The 26,414-nt window shown below is 40.5% G+C and overlaps 1 long non-coding RNA gene across 1 annotated transcript in view; it reads left to right on the forward strand.

Moving 5' to 3' along the window:
* Positions 1 to 25,875, forward strand: part of LOC110205184 (uncharacterized) — a 194,367-nt gene extending 168,492 nt beyond the window's left edge. The window contains exons 3-4 of the long non-coding RNA XR_013484699.1: positions 12,745 to 12,891; positions 15,285 to 25,875. This is a non-coding gene — a long non-coding RNA (uncharacterized LOC110205184). The remainder of the gene's footprint in view (positions 1 to 12,744; positions 12,892 to 15,284) is intronic.
* The last annotated feature ends 539 nt before the right edge of the window (positions 25,876 to 26,414 follow it).

The raw sequence follows: 26,414 nt of genomic DNA on the forward strand, positions 1-26,414 counted from the left end.
TTGAAGAATGAATCATAGCATCAGGGGTTCAATCCTGGAGGAAATAAGAACATCAGAGAATTTGTATACAGGCTTTCTGTTGTCTTGGATTTGACAACATTAGAGAAGGTACCAGGGCTAGTATGATGAGAATAATGGAATTCTCTACTTTTTGGTGCTGGCCCTGAAAATGGAAGCCCATGGCCACATGGCTCTGATGCTTATGGTGAGATCAGAATCTGGTGACCCTGCTGCTGCCCCGAGAGACTGATCGCTTTACTTCCTTGAGGGCTTATTCAATTCAGGTCTACTCTGCAAGCTTTTATTAAGCATGTCTACTTTAAAAAAAAAAAAGCACTGTGGTAGGTACTGTGGACTTGAAGACCAAAGGAAAAACAGTTTCTGCCCTCAAGGAGATGGACCAGCTATGTAATTACCAATCCCCATGAGTGAAATGGCAACCCTCCCTTCTTTAATTGGTAATTTCCATGGGTTGCTATGGCCAGAAAACATTCATCTCATGTGTTCAATCTTCTGGTAATGAGAGTCTCCAATCTTAATCTAAAAAAGATAGAACATAGTTCATTGTAGGGTCTATCCCTGAAGCCTCTCCAGCTTAGCAGGATCTTCCAGAAGTCAGAGCTTAATGCTTAATGAATGCTTTCTGACTGACTGCTGCCCCTTCCCATGGTATGTTTTGTTTTGTTTCTAGGCAATTGGGGTTAAGTGACTTGCCCAGGGTCACACAGCTAGTAAGTGTCAAGTGTTTGGTCTCAGGCCCGATTTGCACTGAGGTCCTCCTGACTTCAGGGCTGGTGCTCTACCCACTGTGCCACCTAGCTGCCCCTGGAATAGTTTTTTAAAACCCCAAACCAGACTGTCACAATACATGAGCACACTTCAAGAGCTTGCATTCTAATGGGCTAAAAGAGACTAGTGTACCTTCAAATTCTGACATGTTAAAGGATCCCAGAGGAAATTAAATAGGACAAACAGAGGGACTAGGGGTGGTTTTATCCTCTTTTGATGGAATTAAGAGAGAAAAGGAAAACGATGGTAAAAGGAATGTGTACAATAGGTTCTGGAACCCAGAGGCCACTCAATGCTTCCTGGAGGCATGTGGGAGAAGAATTTTAGTGAATGGCCTGAGGAAATTATGGCAACTATGTCTTACTAAGTAAAAGTGTTTTTCAGGGACAAAGATTAATAACAAGAGCTTTCATCATTTCATAAGATTGTAGAGGTGGAAGGGAACTCACAAATTATGAAGTCCAAATTCTCCCCACCTTTAAAAAAAAATAAGAAAACTATCTCCCAGATAGGTAAGATGATTTGTCTGAGGTCCTCTTGCCCAGTATTTGATAGAGTTAGGCTTTTAACACAGGGGTTGTGACCCTAAATCCAGTGTTCTTTCTAAGGCAGCTGGGTGGTTCAGTGGATAGAGCACTGAGCCTGGAGTAAGGAAGATCTGAATTCAAATCCAGCCTCAGACACTTAATAGGTTGTATGACCCCAGGCAAGTCACTTAACCTTTTCTTGTCTCATGTTCTCAATTGTAAAATTGGGACAATAGCAACTGACTTCCAAGGTCATCGTGAAGGTGAAATGAGGACAAATTTGTGTCATGCGTAGCATGGTACCTTGAACATTCTAGATACTTAGTAAATGCTCCTTTTCTTCCTTCTTTCATACATCACACTACCCTTCCTGTTTCCTTGTTCCTTGCTACGTTAAAATCCTGCTGTGTGACTATGTTACCCCCCTAAGTCATTGGTTCAGCTTGCTAGGAGCCCTCAGTTTTAATTCCCTAGAATCTAGAGGGCAAGACTGCTCATCAGAGAAACAGAATATTTAGTGCAGGTGCTCAGGACTGACAGAAGGAGTTTATGAAAAATCAATTGCAGTTGGAAAACAGAACTATGATGTCTCTGCTAATCCCATCTACCAAAATGTTGTGATTAAAGGATTTGTCTTGGCAAAAAGAAAAAAAGGAAAACAGATTGATGGAAAGCTAAATAAAGAAAGTCTTATCCATCAACCATGGCATCACTCAGCTTGAGGTTGGGAGCTGAAGGAGGAGCTGTCTAGGAATTCTAAAAAATGGAGATAGAGCAATACTGTCTCCCTAAAGGAAAAATAAATTGAGAGCAGAAGCAGTTTGCAGCAGCTAAAGAAAGAAGAAAAGGTGGGGGGGGGGCAGCTAGGTGGCAAAGTGGATAGAGCACAGACCCTGAAGTCAGGAGGGCTTGAATTCAAGTCCTGCCTCAGACCAAACACTTGACACTTACTAGCTGTGTGACCCTGGGCAAGCCACTTAAGCCCAATTGCCTATAAAAAAAGAAAAAGAAGAAGAAGAAGAAGAAGAAAAGGAGCTGGCAGATATATAACACCTTAAGACCTGCAAAACACTTTGCATACATCATCTTACTTGAGCTATTGTGAAGAAAAACATGGCAGTTATTAGCTTCATTTTACGGATAAGAAAACTGAGGCATATAGAGGTAAAGAGACTTTCCAATAGTCACATGGTTAGCGAGTGTTGCAGAGAGGATATGAACCTAGATCTCTTCTGACTACAGCTCTAGCACTCTTTCTGCTACACCGAGTTGCCTAATGAGAACAGCCCCTGTAGTGCATATGGGATATGTTGCTTGCCATCATTAATGCATTTTCAAAAGAATCGAAAGCATTGCCTCCAGTCTTGTGTCACTCTCTATTCCACTTCAGGATGTCCTCAGCTGCATTCTAGGAAGCATTTATTGAATGCTAACTATGTGCTGGGCACTGTGCTAAGCATTGGGAATACAGGCATCCCTTCTACATCACAGGTTTCAGTATATCACGGTTCAGCGTAAGAAATTAAACAGGAATTTGGGGGAAGTTTTGCAGAAGCTACAGATGACACAGAAGAAGTTTGAAAACTCAGAAATGCATAAAATATATGTGTAGTGTTATATGAAATCAACATATTTTATCTTTTAATGCCATCGTTATTCAGACTTCTTATCTGGTATGAAGGAAAGGCTAAAATTTTTCATGGATTTTGCAGATTGTGGGGGGTGGGGTGGGGTGCTATGACACTAACCCTCTGCAATGTGGAAAGGATAATTGTACAAATACAAGCAGAAAGACAGTCTCTGCCCTCAAGGAGCCTCTATTCCTATGGGGGAAGAGAACACATAAAAGGAAGCTGAAGTTTGGGAGGGGAGGAGAAAAGGTGGCCAGTAGGGGGCATAGTAGAGAGAGAAAGTTCAGAAAGTCCAGAGTAGATCCTCCTGGCCTGGCTATGATCCTCATAGTAGGGGCTCAGGGAAGACCCAGCCAATCAGAGGAGGAGCTTGCAGGGGCAGAGGGTACTTTGTGTATAAGAAGTCCAGGGGTAGAATGGCATGGTAGAGAAAGTCCTGTGCGCCTGACTTAAGTTGGACTAGATGACCCAAGATACTCTCCTATGCTTTGTGACTCTAATTGGAGTCAAATTGCAATACATTTTGCCATGTGCATGCCCAACATTGCCCACTGAGTCCTAGTGAGCTCCCGGTACAAGGGCTAGGCTAAATTAAAGACACGTGGGTCACTGTTTTGCTGACTAAAACTTTGCAGTGATAACCAACCTGAAGCCAGTACATGATGATGCATCTTTAGCTATGGACATCACAGTGGGCTCATCCTTGAGTGGGACTTCTAGTGTAGGGAGGTTATGTTCTATGTCTGTCTTATAGGATGACTGGAGAGTTGTAAGAGAAGAAACTTAAAGTAGAGAGAGCCAAAGAAAGTATGTAATGACACATTGAACACAACATGAAATGATGGAGTTTCTTACAAAGCACAGCTCTCAGACATTGGACATCTCTTTGGATCAATTAATCAAACAATAAGCATTTAGCAATAGCTGCTATGTTCCAGGCACTGTTCTAGAAGTTGCTTCAAAGACAGAAACGAACCAATTCATGCTCACAAACGGTTTGCATTCAATTAGGAGAGACAATGTGTATATCATACCAAAGTATACAAAAATAAATACGGAGTAGTTTGGGGGCAGGAGGCCCTAGCAGCTGAAGGGATGGAACAAAGTGTTCAAAAAAAAAACTGAAGCAGAAAAGCTTCATGCATTTGACCCCACAGAAATTACAGAAGATACAAAGGATTCATAAGGGGCCACAAAGAGATCAAAGAAATAACTTACACACTCAGATGGTCAAATGAGGCACTTAGGTGGTGCAAGATTATAGTGTGGACCTGGAGTTAGGAAAATCTGGGTTCAAATCTTGCCTCAGACACTTACTAGCTGTGTGACCCTAGGTAAGTCTCTTAACTTCTGTCTACCTCATCTGTAAAAGATGTTTCCTCATCTGTAAAATGGCGTTAATAATAGCCCCTATCCTGCAGGGTTGTTTTGCAAATAAAATGAGATAATATTTATAAAATGGCTTTGTAAACATTTGCAAACCTTAAAGTACACTATAAATTCTATTACCAGTAGAAGAAGAAGAAGGAGGAAGAGGAGGAGGAACAGGAAGAGGAGGAGGAGGAGGAGAAATGGTGGTGGCGATGGTAGTGGTGGTAGTGGTAATAGTAGCAGTAGCGGTGGTGGTGGTGATAATAAACCCGCCCCTGGAAGACAATCGTGTGTTGGGGCTAGTAAACAAGCAACTCCACTTCCCAGCACATCTATAAGCTTTGAATAAGCCACTGTCATAGTACTCCATACCACCATCAGTCTACTAAAGGATGAAGCTTATATATCTTCCTTATGTCACTTGGATTTAGAACAGGAAGAGAAATTAGATATCTGTCTCCTGAGTAAAGGCAGTTAAGAAACAGGCTGGGTGTCTTCCATCTGCTCAGGGAGTCTACCACTTCTTGTTTCTGCCTCATAGCCAGCCTCTTTAGGAGAGAAGACTTCAGACCATGGATGCAACAGTATCCTGAATCTTCCGTCTCCTGCTGAGTGTCCCCTGAAGGGAGGCTGCTAGAGGTCAGGTCAAGCATCTTCTACATGCCCCAAAGCAACCACTTCCCTCTGTACCAGCACAAGGCATTTTCCACCTCCTGCTGCCACCCCAATGTCCCAAATGGGATGTAGATAGCTTCCAGTGCAAAGAAGAGCAACCCTCCCTTGGACTTCAGGTCTCCCAACTCTTGCTTTACTTGTCATTTGGGAGTAGAGGAGTGGTGCCTTCCACTCAGTAGTGAACATTCTTACACCTAGAACATCGTCCAAAACCCATTGTATAGCCCCAATATGTAATTTCTCATTCCCATTCCCCTCAACCCAAACTTTCATAGTAACTCCACCCAGACCTTCCACTGTGTCTCTGGAATGCCTGTTCCATAGACAACAAACTTCCCTTCATCTTAAATCTATTTCTCTCCTACTCATTCTACTAGCTCTTTTTGAAACCTGACTTTCCCCTGATGACACGGACTCCCTGGCCACCCTTTCCAGTACTGGCTGTACCTTCACTCATTCTCCTCAGCTGACTAGTAATGGTGGGGGAGTTGGAATACTCCTTGCTCTCTGTTACCATTTCTGGTTTCTCCCCCTTCCCCCTTGACTCAGTAACCTCTTTCCTTTGAGATTCATGCTATTCATACCTACCACCCAATCAAAATCCTGGTGGCTGTTGTCTATAGACTTCCAGGTCTATACTCTTCCTTCCTTAATGAGTGATGGCTGATTTACAATTTCTCTCTCCTTCGCAACTCCTGCCCTTATACTTGGGGACATCAACATACTAATTGATTCTCCCTCAAATACCCTAACACCTCAGTTCCTCAACCTACTTGCCTCCCATGAGCTACTCCTCCATCCCATCTCAGCCCACACACAAATATGGTGACACTCTCTTGATTTTGCCATCACAATAACTTTATTCTTTATCCATAGCATGACCTCCAATCCCTTGACACCTCAATTCTCTCCCAGGTCATCTCCCTTGAACTAGTCATTCTCTCTTCTTTCCCCACACCTTGACTTTTTGGTGAACTAATTCAACTCTACACTGTCCTCCTCTCTTGAATCCCTCCCCTCTATCACCAATTACATCCCATCAAGCCTCAGCCTTGGATCACTTCCATCACTTCTTGCCTTAATGCTTATACACATGCTGCTGAATGAAAGTGGAGAAAATCACACAACTGTTTTGACTGGATCCACTATGTATTTATGTTACATAACCTCAACGGGGTTCTCACTGCTACTAAGCAATCCTACTATGCTTTCCTTAGAAACTCACTATCCTACTCTCCACAACAGCTATTCCAAACCTTTTCATCTCTCCTCAAACCCTCCATTGGTCCCCTTCCCCCACTAACTTAGCTAAGAACCTTGCCTCGTCTTTTACAGAAAAGAAAATTGAGGCCATTAGCTGTGAACTCCCTCTTTTCCCCTCTTCCTCATCTCCTGTCACTCAGACAGTCTTTGTCACTCTCTTTTTCACCCCTGTTTCAATGACATAGTTGTCTTACTCCTTACAAAGACTAACCCCTGTACTTGTTCAAATGATGCCATTACATCCCATCTCCTCTAACCGATTGCCCTCTTTGTCATCACTACTCTTTCACTTATTTTTAATCTCTCCCTCTTTTTTGGCTCATTTCCTACTGGCCATGTCATCCCTATCCTAAAAAAAAAAAACTCTCACTAGATTCTTCCATCCCTGCTAACTATCATCCTATATCTCCTCTGCCATTTGTAGCTAAATTCTAAAAAATCCATCTATAATGGATGAATTCACTTTCTTTCCTCTCACTCTCTTCTTAGTCTCTTAGAATCTGGTTGCTGACCTTCTCAGTCCACTGAAATTGATCTTTCCAAAGTTATTAATGATCCCTCAGTTGCCAAATACAGTGGCTTTTTCTCAATCCTCATTCTTTTAGACCTCTCTGCAGCTTTTGTCACTGTTGATTATTCTCTTTTCCTTTATACGCTCTTCTCTCTAGGTCTTTGGGACACCACTCTCTCCTTGTTCCCCTACATATTTAACCATTCTTTCTCTGTCTCTTTTGCTGGATCCTTCTCTAGATAACACCCTCTAGTCATAGGTGTCCCTTAGAGTTCTGTCCTGGGCCTTCTTCTCGTCTCCCTCTATACTACTTCCCTTGATGATGTCATCAGCTCCCATGGATTTAATTACCATCTCTATGCTGATGATTTTCAGCTCTACCTATCCTGCCCCAATCTCTGCTGACCTCCAATCTCACATCTCCAACTGCCTTTTGGACATTTCAAACTAGATGTCCAGTAGACATCTTAAACTCAGTAAGTCCAAAACAGAACTCATTACCTTTTCCCTAAATCCTCCTCCCCTCCTACATTCCTATAATTGTAGAGGGAACCACCCATCCTCCCTGTTCCTCAGGCTCACAACCTAACAGTCATCCAGGATTCCTGACTGTCTCCCACCTTCCATATCCAATCTAGTACCTAAGCCTGTCAATTTCATCTTTGTCACATATTTCAGATATGCCCTCCTTCTCTCCTCTGACATTGCTACCACTCTGTTGCAGGCCCTCATCACCTTCTGCCTTGATTACTGCAATAGCCTGCTGGTGGGTCTGCCTGTCTCTCATCATTCTCCACTCCCCTCCATCTTCCATTCAGTCACTAAAGTGATTTTCCTCAAGTGCAGGTCTGACCACGTCACCCCACCCTCTCAGTTAACTACAATGGCTTCCTATGGCCTCCAGGAGCAAATACAAAATGCTCTGTTGGGCATTCAAAGCCCTTCAAAATCTAGTCCTCCCCTACCTTTCCAGTTTTCTTATACTTTTCTCCCTGATATATACCCTTTAATCTAGTGACATTGGCCTCATGGCTGTTACACAAATAAGACATTCCATTTCTTGGCTCCAGGGATTTTCTCTGGCTGTTCCACACGCCTGGAACACTCTCCCTCCTCTGCTCCAACTACTGACCTCCTTGGCTCCTTTTTAAATCTCGACTAAAATCCCATTCTTTACAGAAAGCCTTTCCCAACCCCTCTTGATTCTAGTGCCTCCCCTCTGTTTGTTATTTCCCATTTATCCTATGTATAGGGCACTTTTTATGTATTTGTTCGTACGCATCTTCCCCATTAGATTGTAAGATCCTTGAAGTCAGGGACTGACTTTTGTCTCTTTTTGTATTCCTGGTGCTTAGCAAAGTGCCTGTCACATAGTAGGCACTTAATAAATATTTATTGCTGATTGACTGGTCAAATCCAACCACCTCATTTTATAGATGAGACTCAAAGGGGGAAAGTAATATAACCAAGGTAATACTAAATAGCTGAGTTGAGAATCAAACCAAGATTTCTGATTCCAAGTCCAACGCTTTTTCCATTACTTTCTGTAAGGCATAGCTCAGAGAATGGGAAAATATAAAATATCCTCTCAGTTTTTCAGTAGCCATTATTAAAAGGGAATATTTAATAAACATCACTGATGCCCCCGGTTCCCCATTCACATACTAAAAAGATTCTTGATTCCTTCCTGGTTGGGTTGCTAACCAACCTGTCATGCAATGATGCTCTGTCTTTGAAATTCACAACCATCTCCCCAGCTCTCAATAAGAATACGCTTAGCACTGAGATCTAAATAAACCATTCCACATGTGCAGGGGTGTTTTCCACAGTCGCAGATTCCAGGACATGAATTTCCATATTCATGCTTTATTAATGAGATAGAATGAGGTTCCCACCATTTGGATTTCACCTCTGATAATTAAAGGTGACCTACCTACCTTGGCTGGATGAAAGAACTCCACATAGCGAGCTATAAAAATATAAGCACCAATTTTCCAGTTGAAAGTAGTCCCCATTAAAGCAATCCCCACTGGTTTTTTTAGCATGGACAGCAGCAGCCCTTTGTCTGTTTAATTTAACCTGGGTACAATGAGCAAAGAAGAGGAAAGTAGTTGCAGATGTGGAATCAATGAATATCTCCCCACTCCATCCCCAATCAATGGGGAGGCTGCTGAGGTTATCTTCGGTAGTCAATCCCATGTTAAGAATATTAGCTTCTTGTTTAAAGTAAGTTCTTTTTACACATCTATTGCCTGTCTGCTTGATTGATTTCACCCCCCCATCGTAAGTCCTTTATACTCATAAAAGTATCATAAAAGTCCAAAATCAGGAAAATGATACTAAAAGAAGGCCACCTAGTATAACAGAAAAGATGTTGAATTTAGAGGCAGAGGATCTGCCTCTAAATCAGGGGTGTGCTGAAAATATACTATGCACTTCTAAATTTAATTTGCATCATTGACATTTTTTTCATCACTTTCTTAAGTCTAGACAATCAACAAAATAATAAATCAGGTCACAATTTGTAGCATTTACTGATTTCTAAGGTATATAATGATATAAATGCTTACACTGAAAATTTAATGACCAGCTCCCAAACCGATTCTGGCACACTCCTGGCCTGAATCCACTTACAACTTCTGTGACATTCTCAACTTGCTTCCCCTCCTGCATCAGTTTTCTTCTCTACAAAATGAGGAAATTGAATTAGATGACTTCTAAGGTCCTTTCTACCTCTCAATCTCTGCTTCCATCATCCTTCTGTCCTAGTTAGACAATATCTGGAGTATTTCACTCAGTTTCGAGTGTCATCTTTTAGGAATGATATTATAAATTGGAGCAGGCATCATGAAGGAACTGAGACCATGTCATGCAAAGAACAGTTGGAGGAACCAGGGGTATTTAATATAAAGAACAGAAGATTTAGCAAGGGCATAATGGGCATCTTTGACTAGTCTAAGAACTGTTGTCTGGAAGAAAGATTAGACTCTTTCTGCTTGGCCCTAGTGAGAAGAACTTGGAATAGTTGGTGGAAGTTGCAGAGAAACATATTTCTGCTTGATTTTAAGAACAAACTTAAGTTATGGATGCCCTGCTTCAGAATGTAATGAGTTCTCCACTAGAAAGTATTCTGGCAAAGCATAGGCAACCAAAGGTCAAGGATATTTTGGAGACTGGTCTTCAGATATAGGTTTGACTAGATAACTAGATATATAGCAAGGGGCAAGGGAAAGAATCCTGAATTTGTTGTCAGAAAACCTAGTTCACATCTGGGCTCTGCCACTTACTACCTACTTGACCTTGGGCAAATCCCCTAACCTCTCTGGTCCCTAATTTTCTTATCTATACAGTCAAGGGGTTGGATTAAATTACTTCTAAGGTCACTTTCACATCTAAATCTATGACCCTATGACCTTTGAGATTTCTTCCCAGTATGACACTATATAATTCTTTTCTGTTGTTGAGTCATTTCAGTCATGTCCAAGTCTTCATGGCCCCATTTGAGGTTTTCTTGGCAAAAATACTGGAGTGGTTTGCCATTTCCTTCTCTAGCTCATTTTACAGATGAAGAACTGAGGCAAACAGGGTTAAACAACTTGCCCAGGGTCACACAGCTAAGTAAGTGTCTGAGGCCAGATTCGAGCTCAGGAAGATGAGTCTTCCTGACTCCAGGCCCTACATTCTATCCACTATTTGTAGTTCTTAGACCATATGATTACAAACTAAATGTTGGCACTAGAACATAGTCTCTCGATAAAATAATAAAATAAAAAGATAAAAAGGGTGCTTATTCCACTATGCAGACCTCTGAAATGTGAAAGCTTAAAAGTTCTTTGACTTCCATCTGTTGTTCTTTTTCCTTGTTTTGTCACTAAAGTTTTACCCCTGAAAATCACATGTTCTCTTTATTACTACTGGGTATTTTCAATCTTAGAAGCGCTTCCATTGCAAGGGTTACACCAATACCTCAGTGATAAATAGGCAAGTACACCTAGTTGAATGGAAGAATGGTAATCCATCAGCAAAGTAACAAGGCATAGAGCCATCTTCCACTCTCCCTTACCCGTGCATAAGGATAGATGTCAGGAGTTCATTTGCTAGACTATGGACATGTTATTTCTAAGCTAAGGTCATTATCCCAGAATAGTAACAGAAGGAGTTAATTAATATCACATTAGTTAGTTATAGTAAAATAAGAGGAGTTCTGTGATCAACTTGATTAATTTATAAGGTGGTAAACCTTTGTCTGGAACTTACAATCAGAAAGACTTGGATCTGAATAATGTCTCCTACACTTATTAGACATGTGACTCTGAACAAATCACTTTTTTCAGTCTCAGCTTTCTTCTCCATAAAATGGGGATAATAATAGTACCTACATCAGAAGGATCAAAAGAAATAACTCATGTAAAGGATTTTATAAATCATAAAGCAGCAATATGTTCAGTCATTTTTCAATAGTGGCTGACTTTATGGTCTCATTTGGGGTTTTGTTGGCAAAGCTAATGGAGTGATTTTCCATTTCCTTCTCCAGCTCATTTTACAGATAAGAGAACTGAGGCAAATAGGGGTTAAACTACTTGTCTAGGGCCATACAGCTAGCATGTGTCTGATGCTGGATTATAACTCAGGTCTTTCTGACTCCAGGCCTGGCACTTTAACTACTGCACCACCTATCAGCTCCCATATAAAAGCACCTTATAAATGTTAGTTATTATTATAGTTTTATTATTTTTGCCATCATCATCATTTGAAGACGAAATGATTTGTTCAGATTCTTGTGAGTTGAAAACGCTGTCATTGTGCTGACCTCTAAAAGGTTTGCAAGGCCTCTCTCTCACCCCTTTTGTCTTATTTCTGCCCCTTTTCAAAGAGATCCAGGGAGACCTGAGTCCTGAGTAAAGTCCCCTAATGGTCTGTGTAGATATGGATAAAAATGTGGCCAGCTTCTATTCCAACAGTCAAGGTAACAATTCATATCTTAGGTACAAGAGAGGCCTATTTCACCCATACAAGTTTCCATGAAATGACAGACTTTCAGTTTCAGAGATAGCAACATCTGGAGCTCAGCAGTTGGGCAGCAACAAGAACTCCTGGACCTCTGGTTCCTGGGCACTGCCAGCCTTGGAGTGGTAGAAACATGTAGGGTGATACATTCAACCATATGACTCCAAGAGAGGGGAAGCATATAGCTAAGGGGTTCCTAAACCCAAGTCTTCTGGAGAGGAGGAGAGGAGTTCCTGATTAGTGCCAACCTTGGGGTTGCTTCCATAATAATTCCAAATTTGAGAGTTTGGGAATCTAGCCTCCTAACAAAATAAAGTATGGGAGGGGGCAGCATTCCTTGTTTATGCTAGCCTCCTAAGGAAAATAAAATTATGTGCATGGTCCCTGAAGCTGAATGAGCGGCAGGAGGATATAAGCCATGATACAGGAAATAAAAAAAGACTTGGAATGTAGCCTCCACTCTATCCATTAGTTATTCAGACAGTGCAAGTCCAGTGGGAAGGAAATTGCCTCTCTTGCACGCCCAAGTTCATATTCTTTTCTGAAGAGAGCCCAAACCACAGAGTGGTGCCAAGAATGAGTCTGGGGAACAGTCCAGGTCCTAGAAAAGAAAGGATACTTTGGAGAGAGAGAAGAATTGTACCAGCTGCTTGTGGGTTACTGTGAGTCGTTGACGTGGTTTTCTATAGAGTGAAATAGATGCTGACCTGCATGCCCATTGTTATCTCTGGTAATTGCATGAGAATTGGCTGCTTTACTCAAATCTCAACCTCACTACACCAGTCTACTCTGAGATTTCTCAGGGGCAGCTCTGGATGGGAACACAATGAGCCAAAAAAAGAATGATTTTGGTGAGTAGCCTTGCTGGTAAAAGTTTAACAACTGGCTCCCCAGGAGGAGAAAAAAAAGTATGCACATAACACACTTTTAAGTTTAATCTGCTTTAACATTTTCTCTCTTACTTCCTTAGGTCTCAAAATAAACAAAACAATCAATCAAGCTGTGATTTCTAGTGTTTGCCAATTTCTGAGCTGTACATGCTTACGCTGAAAATTTCACCATTGGCTCTGGGAGCTGCTCTGAACTGGCTCCAGCAGCCCCCCAAGAATCAATTAAGGTCATGTAAGCCCAGGGCTTGGTTACATTTATATAACGCCATAAGGGTTTGAGAATTCTTTATCTACAATAATCCTATGATATGGCTAAAGTAAGCAACGGGGTGGGGAACAGGTGGGTCTCAAACATCTCAGGGCAGTGTTCAGCTTTAATAGCTAATAATCAATCATGAAGATGATAGCTAACATTTACATAGCAATTACTATGTGATATTACTATGTGATACCGCTAAGCCTATTATAATTAGTATCTCATTTGATCCTCATCACAACCCTGGGAGGTGGATGCTATTATTATCCCCATTTTACAGATGAGCAAACTGAGGTAAACAGCTGGTAAGACTTGCCCAGGGTTACACAGCTAGTAAATTTCTGAAGCCAGATTTGAACTCAAGTCTTCCTGACACAGGCCCAGTACTCTGTCCATTGTGCCATCCTGCCCAAAAATAGGTTAAAACTACACTAAAATTTTTGGAACCCCTCCACATAAAAAATAAATTATATATGTTTTATTATAAATTACATTGTATTATATAACACCATATAAACATATATACATGTTCATTATACACACATGCACATATATGTACACACATACAGATTATATGCATAGATATGTACACATGTGTACACACATATTTGTTAGGATACCCTTTTTGAAGATTATAAGTTCTTTCTAGATCATAGATCTAGAGCTAGAAGAGACACTAGAATAATCTTGTCCTCATCCAAGGGTGGGGAAGCTGTGGCCTTGAGGCCACATGTAGCCCTCTAAGTCTTCAAGCATAGCCCTTTGACTGAATCCAGATTGGTTCTGTGAAGTTTGGATTCAGTCAAAGGACCGCACTTGAGGACTTAGAGGGCCATATGTGGCCTCAAGGCCACAGCTTCCCCACCCCTATCCTAGTCCCTCATTTTACAGATGAAGAAACTGAGGCCCAGAGAGATTAAATGACAGCCCAAGGTCATAACATAGGCAGAATTTGAGCCCATGTCTTCTGACTCCAAACACAGCATGACTTTCACCACAAAGCAACACTAATGGCAATTTTCTTTCCATCCATTATTCAGCAGATACTTCTCTGCAGCTATGTGATACAGTGGATAGAGCGCTGGACCTGGAGTCAGGAAGACTCATCTTTCTGAGTTCAGATCTGGCCTCAGATGTTTGCTAACTGTGTGACCCTGGGCAAGTCTCTTAACCCTATTTGCCTCAGTTTCCTCATCTATAAAATGAGCTGGAGAAGGAAATGGCAAACCACTCCAGTATCTCTGCCAAGTAAACCCCAAATTAGGTCACGGTGAGTCAGACGTGGATGACAAATAACCAAAAGCCTCTCTCAGTGTTTGCTGTGCAAATTTCTGAGGAATTGGAACTTAAAGAAATCACGGTGAAAGAATTAGGGAAGGGGAACCAACAATGGGAAGCTTGAGGTCATGGGGGGTGAAAGGGTTGAGATGTTATCTCTCCTGAGGTTAAAAAAGGGTTGTGGTGAATACAAGGCAAGCAATTGCCCTACACAGATTTACTCTCTTCCTGAGTGGAAAATTATTCCATCAGTGTAAAACAGACAAAATGTCCTTTCTCCTCCAAGTTTACTTTGTCATAGCTTATGTAATAAGGAATGAGTTGACACGTAAATATGTTTACTAGGAAATGCAAATTCCAGACACAAATATGTCACCATACGCAATATGTTAGGAAACGCAAATATCAGAAGGAATCATAGAATTATAGATGTAGAGATGGAAATCACCTTGGATGCTAACAAGTTCAACCTCATTATTTTACAAATGAAGAAACTGAGGTTTAGCAAAGCTAAGTGACCCGCTAGAGGTCACGTTAGTAAAATATGAAGTGAGATTTGGTCTCAGGTCTTCCTGGCTCCAAGTTCAACACGTTATCCACTACAAAATGCTGAGGTAATAGCCATACTCAAATAGAAACAAAGCACATGGCCTACCTGGCCTTGACAACCTGAGGGGAGAAGAACCTGTCTACCTGCCTGACTGCTGGGATCCTGTTTTTCCCTGAATAAATCTGACCTCTGCTTGACCGTGAAATGTTCATTCTAGGAATTGCATCCATAAAAAGGGGAGCAGGGAAAAGTGGAGGGGAGGGGAAAGAAGAGATCGAGAGGGGAGAAGGGTGGGGAGAGGAAGAGATGAGAGGGTAGGCAAGGAGAGGGGAAGGGAGGGAAGAGGAGAGGAGGAAAGAGGGGAGAGGAGGAGAGAGAGAGGAGGGAGGGGACAGAAGGGAAGGAGAGGGGAAGAGAGGGACAGGGAAGGGAGAGGAGAGAGCAAAAGAGGGGAGGGGAAGGAAGGAGTGGGAAAGGAAAGAGAGGTAGGTAGAATGAAGGTCTGTTAAAGATAAAATTTTTATCCTCCATTTCAGGACACAAACTTGTTAGCAGACCACATACAAGACCAGTAGGACTGCCAGCCTGATGTGGACAAAGCCTCTGTTCTACAGGTCTAATTAAGTGATGGTTCAAAAAGATGTAAACAGCTCTGGAAACATGTCTCAGACTCTGAAGATTCCAATTCACTTAGAGTAAAATAAAAGAGAAAAGAGTAAAATAAAATAAAGTCTTATTGTAAAGGAAGGATGAAGAACCTCGCAACTAGCTGTTGATAAGTGCATTAGTTCTGTGAACTTTATTTAAGTTAATATGTTAACCAAAGGAAAGAAATTACTATAGGTACTCAGAAGAAATGTATAGGGAAAATAACAATGGACTACTAGGGGTCAGAAGACTGCCTCAGTTTCTTCATCTGTAAAATGATGGGATGGATGATCTCCAAAGTCCCTTCTGAACTCTGGAAGTCTGGAATTCTATAAAGGGCAAATGGAGAGAAAATAATATTGAACATTTTGAAGATAATGAAAAGGCAAAAATCAGTTAACCAAAACATCAAATAGACTCATTGAAGATTTCCTGGATTTTTAACAAGCAAACTATGTTCTTTAATGAAATAATTTATACCATTCGATGCACCCCTCATGAGTTCTATGGTGGCTACAGTTGGACCCGCTTGTAATCCATGGAAATCCTTTTTTCTTAGGATTACAGAATTCAGAACTAGACGGGATTTTAGATATTATTTAGTCTAGCACCTTTGTTTTTACAGATGAAGAAGCAAGTCTCCAGAGGCAAATTAACTTTCCTTTCCTAGTCACCGAGCTCTTAAGTAGAAGAGTGGACTCCAAATACAAGGCTCTTTCACCAGTGCTATCTGATTTAAAGATGACAATAAAACCCTCCATTTTAGTTGAGATGTTCAGCCAACAATACTTTATTCATTTGCAAAAGATCACTTCCACGGGAGCAATTTCCTTTGGAAGCACAGGGATCGCACTTGTTCTCAATCATGCCTTTACTCTGAATGCTCTTAATAGGATTTACTCTTTCTAGCCACAAGTGCTCCCATCCATGGTCGCTGTTGCCCTCTCCTGGCCCAAGCCAGTATATCTAGACGTCTGGATTTCTTTTTCTTAAATACACACAATATGCTACGACTTTCCTCTCAAAGATGATGAGTTTGATGGATCTAAATGATCCCTTTCATTAGGCAAAGCTGACAGTAGTCACAGGGAGAGGGAAGTCATAGCATCAGAGATCCCTTCCAGCACCAACTATAATTCAAAGACAGGGATGGTTCTAAGAACTCCATACATTTATGACTCCTACTTAGAGTACTTTCCCACGACAACAGTATGGGTTTAATACTAGTGCAAGTGTTATTTTCCCCATTTTCCAGATGAGGAAACATAGGAAATAGTTTTGTGCTGAAAGGTGAAAAACTTGCTCATGGGCACACATTAAGCATTTGAATTGGGATGTGAATCCAAGTCTCTACTACCCTTTCTTTGGGCCCAAGTCGAGCACTCTATCAACAATACAGGGTATATTACTTGAAAGGAGTGGTCTAGAATGTAACACTTATTGGAAATTTTGTGAACTAAAGAGGTTGGCATTTTATGCATGTATATAATGAGGATGTAAACCCTCCCTGGTGTTTTTATTTTTCTTTGCCATGCCCTCTTCCTTTTTCTGACAGAAGCAAACCTTTGTTCTATATTATTAGACCTTTGACATTTGCTTGTCATTTGACTAAAAACAACATTGATTCCCAGGCTGGGACTTACCAGAATTCCCCAGAATTCAATTTCTGCAATTGACATTTGACAGAAATCAGGATCTATCTTGACCCTGTACCTCAAACTTTAATCTCTTGAAGGGTTGTCTTTTAATGAGTTTATATATTGTTGTGGATTATCCTATTTCAAGCACAAATGGCTTGGGGGTTTTACTGTTAAAACAACTCTATTTCACCTTGAGGTAGCCTTTAATTCTGTGAGACACCAACGAATGGGATTTTCCAGGTTGGGGAAGAAGGGTTCTCGTGGCACAGTGGAAAGAATATTGTCAAATTGGAATCAAAGTACTTGGTTTTGAACCCCATCTCTCATTCTGTGACATTAGGCGTATCACTTAACCTCTCTGGACCTCAGTGTCCTCATTTGTAAAATGAAGGGCTTGGTGTAGATGACCTTTATTGGCCCTTCCAACTCCAAATCTATGATCCTTTGTACCTTCTATCTGTAAATTCCACAGTAACCCAAAATCGGGCTCATCCAGGTGAAAGTTGCTTTCCCATGGTTTACAATTTCAGTTCATTTTCTACAAAGTGAATTAGAAACTAGTTATGCATTACATCTGTATCTACCCTGTCTGTGCGCTTTATGACTTTCATGTCATGATCCCCCACTTCCTTTGATACAAATGGGTCCTCTTTCAAATTTAGAGGTTCCACTTAGTTTAGAAAAATTAAGCTCTCATCTGTCTCCTTCATCCATCATCATTAATGATGGCAGCTAACAGAAAGAACGTGTAGGAGTTATGAATGATTACCAGTCATTACATTTTCAAGAAGTCATTATCATAGTATTTACAGGACCTATTTCATGAACTGCTGAACATCACAAATACCAATTACATTTTTCTGCACCTCTATGAAAAGCAATATTATATCAACTAGGTTTCTGAGCTTTTCCTTATATGAGAAGCAATTCAGTTATTCTAGCTACATAGTCAATTTTTTTGATCATTAATAAATTATACTACTGCAAAGAGATTTTAGCATGACAAAGACAGTACAATTCTGAATCAAATAGAGCATGGTAAATAGTATAACTTTTTAAAAAAGCATTCTGGCAATAGTATTAAAAGAATTTTTGCCAGTCTATTTGGAGTTATTTTAAAATGGAAGCTCTTAGAGTAAAAGAAAAACTTCTATGTCTTTTTCTGTGACTTCAAGAGTGTAAGGTATTCCTATTGAGCAAATTCTCCTAATGGAGATCGGCAAGTGTTCAGCAACCTATAATCATAGAGAATTGTCTGGACACTGAAAGATTGAGTTTCTCATGGTTACAGCACAGTCAATATATATTAGAGCTGGAACTTGAAACTAGATCTTCTTGATTCCAAGCCTACCCCTAAAGCTTTCACCAATGCAAACCAGTTGCCTCAGAGGCCAGGAGAGCCTGGAAACCACTTCAGTTAGTGATTACTTGATCTTTTTGCCAGGTAGAATGATGCAGCAGACAAGGGAAACACCAGTTTAAAAAATAAACTTATTTGCAAAGTTTTATGGAAGAAGATGATGGAAGAATGGTTATTAGTGGAAGCACCTCATAAGGAAGAAAGAAGCAATTCAGGCAAAAACGAGTTTGCAGAAATTTTTTTTTGGAAAACTCAATTAAGCCAAATCATCCTTAGAGCATTTAAGGATGAAACTGAAACAACCACAGATAGAAACATGGAAAATATCTGTAAAGATTTATAGAATGAACTCCATTAATGACAGGAAAAGAACTATATTTAGACTCTAACATCACAGCCTCCAATATACTGCATAAGCCCATTTATTGTGTTTTTGTCTTGGATCTTCAAGACCTAGCACAATGCCTGGTACAAACTGAGAAATTAATAACTACTTGTTGAATGAATGAATGAAATGGAACTAAGAGGGAGAGAAGTGGAAAGAGTAGTCCATGCCAGAGGCAACACAATTTGGAGGGTGTTGAGGAATTGCTTCTCAAGATATGTGAAAGAAGAGAGGATGCTAAATTTGGGGGGTTAAGGAGAAATCATTAAAAAAGGAAATTATATTACATTACCTTATCATTACCAAAAAAATCCTCAAGAATTTATAAATACTTACCAATCTGCATGCTTGCTTTTCCACCTCTACAAAATTTTACTAAGAATAATCTATCTATTTATCAAGGGCATTCTTTCATGGATTTAACTTATATCTATTCTATATATGCTTATTTATGTAAATGTTGTATTCTCTAATTGAATGTAAGGTCCTTGGGTAACAAAAGTTATTTCTTTTTTTCTTTCCTTTCTTCATCAGAACCTAGGATAGTGTCTGACACATAATAGGCACTTAATAAATATTCACTGATTAATTATGGTGGCTGGTGTACAATCCAAGTGGAAGAGGGATTCCCAATAGAAACTGAGATCCTCCTTTGTAAATGATATTGTGTTCATGGCACCAAGCCCTGAATTGTTGTGGAGCTTCTTAAATGAGGTCCATAATTACTCAAAACAGTTCAACCTAACTAGCCACACCAGAAAAAAAAAAAGTGGATGACAAATGCCTATTGTAAGAGTCTATGACAAGCAGTTGGATAAGGACAAAACTTGTCTATCAGAGCACATATCATGGACATATGCTGCAAATGGGTGATGAACTGGTCCCAGAATTGAACAGGAGAAGAATATACTGAATTTGTGTTTTTTAGTTGTGTTTTTAATGAACCCAGGCATCTTCCTGAAACAAAACCCAATCTTTCTACTGTCAATAGTATTCATATGGGGATTTGGAATGCATATAAGTCATAGAATATCACAGTCCCCAAAGAATTAAAAGCTGTGGGTCACCCAAAGTGCAATAAAGTGGTGCATCCTCCATCTTTAAAAAAAAGTCTTCACCTGACCCTGTAATTCCCTGAAGCTATCCTCATATATTTCTACTTCTTTTCATAACCAAACTTGTAGAAAAAAAGCTGTCTGCACACACTTTCTTACCTCTTACTCAGTCCTCAGTGCCTTGGAATCTGGCTTTGAACCCAACTGCTCAAATAAGATGGCTCTCTCCAAGGACATTAGTGGTCTTTATATTGCTAAATACAATGATCTTTTCTCAGACTTCATCTTACTTGACCCCTTTGCAGTGTTTGATATTATTTTCCACCCACTCATACTGAATACTTTCTTCTCCAGGGGTTTTCATGATATCATTTTCTATTGGTTCTGTTCCTAACATTCTGGTATATCCAAGTAGGTCTCTTTCACAAGATCATCATCCATGCCCCACCTTCTAAGTATGGGTAGATGGGTGTACCCTGGGCGCTCTTCTCTTCTTTCTTTAGACTCCCTTTGGGTGATCTCATCAACTCCCATAGCTTGAACTATGTTTACCATTCAGATAATTTCTAAATCTATATATCTATCCTTCTCTCTCTCTCTCTTGAGTTCTGATCTTATATTATCAACTGCCTGCTAGACATCTCCACATGATGAAACTCAATATATCTAAAATTTAAATCACTATATTTTCCCCTACACCCAGCCTTCCTCCTAACTTCCCTGTTTCTGTCAGAAGCACCACTATCCTTCCAATGAGGTACCAAAGTTTACCTGAGAGTTATCCTTGGTTCTTCTCTTTCCTTTGTCCTCATATCCGAATATTTGCCAAATCTATTCTACTTCCATAATATCTCCTCTATCCATTCCCTGATCATATAGACATCACTTTGGTCCAGAACCTCCTGCTATAACTTGGACTATTGAAAAAGCCTCCGTATGTCTAGTATGATTGTACATATATAACCTATATCAGCTTGCTTGCCTTCTTAGGGAGGGAGGAAGAGGAAGGAGGGAGAAAAAAAATTGAAACTCAAAATCTTATAAAAGTTAATGTTGAAAACCATTTTTACATGTAATTTAAAAAAATTAAATATTTTTAAGTGGCAGGTGGGTGGGGGGAGAGAGAAGCAAAGAAAAAGCCTCTGAACTGCCCTCTGGTTTTGTATAGCCAACACTCTTGCCAGGCTTTCACCACATATCATCTGAACCAGGGGTGTGGTACCTGTGGCCTTCTAGGTCCTTGGGTATAGCCTTTTGACTAAGTCCAAGTTTCACAGAACAAATCCTTTTATTAAGGGGATTTGTTCTGTGAAGTTTGGATTTAGTCAAAGGGCTACATTTGAGGACCTAGACAACCACATGTGGTCTTGAGGCTGCAGGTTCCCTACCCACGATCTGGACTATTGCAAGAACCTCCTAATTGGTGTCCTTACACGTAATTTGTTTCCTCTCCAAACGATCTCCCACACAGCTACCAAACTGATATTGTTCAAGAACTGATCAGGTCATCTCATTCCCTTGCTCAAGCTTCAATGGATCTTTCCTGCCTCTTTGAAAAAGATACAAACTCCTGGCTTTGGCACTTAAGGCCTTTTAAAGTCTAATTCCAACAAGCCTCATCACTTCGGTTTTACATTGCTATCTCACCCTTCAAACACTCACCCTTCTAGGCCACATGGCCTACTTTCCATTCTCAGTATGTGATTCATTATCTATTCCTTCATAACCTTCAAACTCTTCCGAACTTCCCCATTGCTATCAAAAGCCTCATCATTCTAATTCCTTGTGTTCATAATTTTGGCATTATCCTCAACTCCTTACTTGCCCTCACCCCACACCGGTAATCAGTTATCACACCTTACCATCTGTATCTCCACAATGTCTTTCACATATTTCCCCTTCTAACTGCTCATCCAGCCACCACCTTAGTACAAACCCTCATTGCTCATCTCCTAGATTATTACAACAGCTGATTAATTGCTTTCCTTTGCCTGACATCTCTCTCTATTCCATTTTATCCTCCACACACTTGCCAAAGTAATTTTCCTGAAGTGGCTATGTCACTCATCTACTTAGCCAACTCCAGAGGCCCTCTTTTGTCTCTAGAGATTATTAATATTAATTCCTCTGTTTAGCTCTTAAAGCCCTTAACCCTGTTTGCCTCAGTCTCCTCATTTGTGAAATGATCTGGAGGAAAAAAAAAGGCAAACCACTCTAGTATCTTTGCCAAGAAAATCCCAAATGGGGTCATAGAGAGTCACATGACTGAAAAAAATGACTGAACTGACTCAGCCCAAATAAGTTTAATCCTTCTTCTACACGATAGCCCTTTAAATACTTCTGGTCAGCCATCACACGCCCTTAAGTTTCTCTTCTCTAGACCAATCCTGACCTTCTAATGGGGCAGTTTCCCATATCTGCACTATCTTGGCCACCCTCTTCAGGAAATTCTTTGGTTTGAGTGTCCTTCCTCACTGACTTCCTAACTTCCTAACTGAGTGAACTGACATTCAGAGCTGAACACAATATTCCAGAAATAGTCTGATCTGGGTGGGGGAAAGGGGAGATCCTTTTGTTCTGCACACTTTAATTCTACTAGTAATGTGATCTGAGGTTGCATTCCTTCATGGATAACAATAATAACAGCTAGTATATATAGCACTTTGACATTTACAGAGTGCTTTACAAATATAATCTAATTTGGTCATCACAACAACCCTGGGAGGTAGGAGCTATTATTGTTCCCTTTTATATTTGAGGAAACTGAGGCAGATAGAAGTTGTGTCTTTCCCAGGACCATGCAGCCAGTAAATGCTGGAGGCCATATTTGAACTCAAGTCTTCCTGACTCCAGGACCAGTGTTCTATCCTGAGACACCTCACTGCCTCTATGAATCTCTGTGAATGTCCTGTCCCAATGCCTCATTGACCCTGGATTCTCAAGAGCTATTCCAGATTTTATCTAGCCCTCCAAGCTTTAGTCTCTGAGCACCAGCCCGGCATCCTTTGTCCAGTCTAACTTGGTTTGAAGAGGCTCATCACCAGAGGTTGGCCACGGTCACTATTTATTTTTTTTCTAAAAAAACTATGGAACCAACAATGAAAATCATTGATCTTTAAAGTACTGGGATTAGATGGCACTAGCTTTGCCTAGTCACTGTTGACTTATTCAGGTTTGCAGCCCAACACACTTACGTTCTTCTCACATGCACTGTTGTCTAGATACCACCTCCATCCCATACTTGTGTAGTTGACTGCTAGAACTTAAATTTAGAACCAGTTTTATGTGAGCTGTCATAGGATAGGCAGTTAATTAATAATAATAACAGTAAACATCTACATGTTTGCCACATAGTCATTTATTATCTCATTTGATCTTCACAGCAAGCCTGAGGTAGGTGTTATTATCATCTCCATTTTACATATGAATCCAAAGCTGAGAGAGGTTAAGCAACTTGCCCAGAGTCACATAGCTATTAAGTGTCAGTGGTGGGAGTCAAACCCAGGTCTTCCTGATTTCAAATACAAAACTTCATCAAAGATTCCATACTATCTCTCAGTAACAGAATTAGAGGACTGCTGCATAGGAAAATAGAATGGGAGGGGGTGGAGCCGAGATGGCTGAGTAAAAGCAGTGACTTCCTTAAGCTCTCCCCCAAACCCCTTCAAAAATTGTCTCTAAACAAATTCTAGAGCAGCAGAACACAAAAAAAGCAGAGTGAAACAAATTTCCAGCCCAAGACAACCTAGATGCTTGATGGGAAAGGTCTGTTGTGCCAGGCTAGGAGAGGAGCTCAGTTCAGATGGGGCCCCAGCAAACCTGGAGCAGGCCTCAGGGGACTTAATCACAGACAGCTGTGGTGGTTTCCAGACTTCTCAACCCACAAACACCAAAGATAACTTAGAAAGTCAGTAGGAAAGATCTGTCAGAACTGGATGAGAGAGGAACTCTCCAGCTCTGGCTCAGCCCCAAGGTGACAGAGGCTGCTTCCAGAGTTCTTGGCCCACAGATGGTGGGGGATCGAGCTGCTGGTCAGAGGGAGATTTCAGGGATCTCTTTGCTGGCACTGAGGCAGGATTCTCTTGCTTTGCCCATGCTTGGATCTGGTTTGCAGTCCTGGGTGGAGGTCCTGGGGCAAGAAGGAGTGCTGCTTGGCAGGGCTTGTGGCAATGTGGAAAGAGAATCCTCTTCACAGTTCCAAGGCAGAAAAGAGTGCTGTGGTCACTCACAGACCAGGGCATAAGCAAGGAAAGTAAACACCTCTCCTTTGATCATATCACTTTAGAAGAACTGAAAATTTACAGGTCCCTAAAAGTATCTCTGAAAAGAGCTGCACAAAATCCCTGAAGCTTGGGACAGTACACCCTCCACACTGGAAGCAGAGTTAACAAAGAGTTAAAAAAAAAAAAGTCAAGTAATTGGCTGGGAACATGAGCAACAGTGGAAAAAAAACTCAGACTATAGAATCTTACTTCGGTGACAAAGAAGATCAAAACATACAGCCAGAAGAAGACAACAAAGTCAAAGCTCCAAGAAAAATATGAGTTGGTCTCAGGCCCTTGAAGAGCTCAAAAAGGATTTTGAAAAGCAAGTGAGAGGTGGCACAGTGAATAGAGCACTGACCTTGGAGTCAGGAGGACCTGAGTTCAAATCCAGCCTCAGACACTTAACTTACTAGCTGTGTGACCTCAGGCAAGTCACTTAACCCCAATTGCCAAAGAAAAAAAAAAGCAAGTAAGAAAAGCAGAGGAACAATTGGGAAGAAAAATGAGAATGATATAAGAAAATCATGGAAAAAAAGTCAATAGCTTGCTAAAGGAGACCCCAAAAAATAATGAAGAAAATGACATCTTAAAAAAAATAGACTAACCCAAATGGCAAAAGAGGTCCAAAAAGCCAATGAGGAGAAGAATGACTTAGAAAGCAGAATTGGCCAAATGGAAAAGGAGGTCCAAAATCTTACTGAAGAAAATAATTCCTTAAAAATTAGAATGGAGCAAATGGAAGCTAACAACTCTATGAGAAACCAAGAAATTATAAAACAAAACCAAAAGAATGAAAAAATAGAAGACAATACAAAAAATCTCATTGGAAAAACAACTGACCTGGAAAATAGATCTAGGAGAGATAATTTTAAAATTGTTGGACTACCTGAAAGCCACTATCAAAAAAAGAGTCTAGACATAAGCTTTCAAGAAATTATCAAGGAAAACTGCCCTGATATTCTAGAACCAGAGGGCAAAATAGAAATTAAAAGAATCCACCAATCACCTCCTGAAAGAGATCCCAAAAGGAAAACTCCTAGGAATATTATAGCCAAATTCCAAAGTTTCCAGGTCAAGGAAAAAATATTGCAAGCAGCCAGAAAGAAACATTTCAAGTATTGTGGAAAGATAATCAAGATAACACAAGATTTAGCAGCTGCTACATTAAGGGACCAGAGGACTTGGAATATAATATTCCAGAGGTCAAAGGAGGATTACAGCCAAGAATCACCTACCCAGCAAAACTTAGTATAATCCTTCAAGGGAAAAAATGGATAGTCAGTGAAATAGAGCACTTTCAAGCATTCTTGATGAAAAGACCAGAGCTAAACAGAAAATTTGACTTTCAAATACAAGACTCAAGAGAAACATGAAGAGGTAAACAAGAAAGAGAAATCATAAGAGACTTATTAAAGTTGAACTGTTCACATTCTTACATGGAAAGACGATATTTGTAACTCATGAGACCTTTCTCAATATTAGGATAGTTGGAGGGAATATAAATATAGACTGAGGGCACAGGGCAAGTTGAATATTGTGACTAAACAATAAAATTAAAGGGTGAGAGATGATTGTACTAGGAGAAGGAGAAATGGAGAGGTAGAATGGGGTAAATTATCTCACATAAAAGAGGCAAGAAAAAACTTTTACAGTGGAGGGAGGTGAGAGGTAATGAGTAAATCTTATTCTCATCAGATTTGGCTTAAGGAGGGAATAACATACACACTCACTTGGGTATGGAAATCTATCTTACCCTACAAGAAAATAGGGGGAAAGGGGATAAGAGAGGGGGGAATGATAGAAAAGAGGGCAGATTTGGGGAGGGGGTAATTAGAAGCAAACACTCTTGAGGAGGGACAGGGTCAAAGGAGAGAATAGAATAAACAGTGGGAAGGATAGGACGGAGGGAAATATAGTTAGTCTTTACAACATGACTATTATGGAAGTGTTTTACATGACTACACATGTATAACCTATATCAAATTGCTTGCCTTCTCAATGGGGGTGGGTAGGGAGGGAGGAAGGGAGAGAATTTGGAACCCAAAGTTTGAAAAAAAAATTGTTAAAAATTGTTTTTACATGCAACTGGGAAATGTGATATGTAGGCAATGAGGTATAGAAATCTATCCTGCCCTCCAGGAAAATAGAAGGGGAAGAAGATAAAAGAAAAAGTGGGGGGGTGATAGAAGGGAGGGCAGATGGGAGAAAGGGATATTCAGAATGCACACTGTTTGGGGGTTGGGAGGGGAGAGATGGGGAGAAAAATTGGAACTCGAAATCTTGTGGAAGTGAATGTTGAAAACTCAAAATAAT

Source organism: Phascolarctos cinereus, unplaced genomic scaffold (genome assembly GCF_003287225.1).
Source record: "Phascolarctos cinereus isolate Bilbo 61053 unplaced genomic scaffold, phaCin_HiC Scaffold_2;HRSCAF=192, whole genome shotgun sequence".
In the NCBI taxonomy this organism is placed as follows: Eukaryota; Metazoa; Chordata; class Mammalia; order Diprotodontia; family Phascolarctidae; genus Phascolarctos; species Phascolarctos cinereus.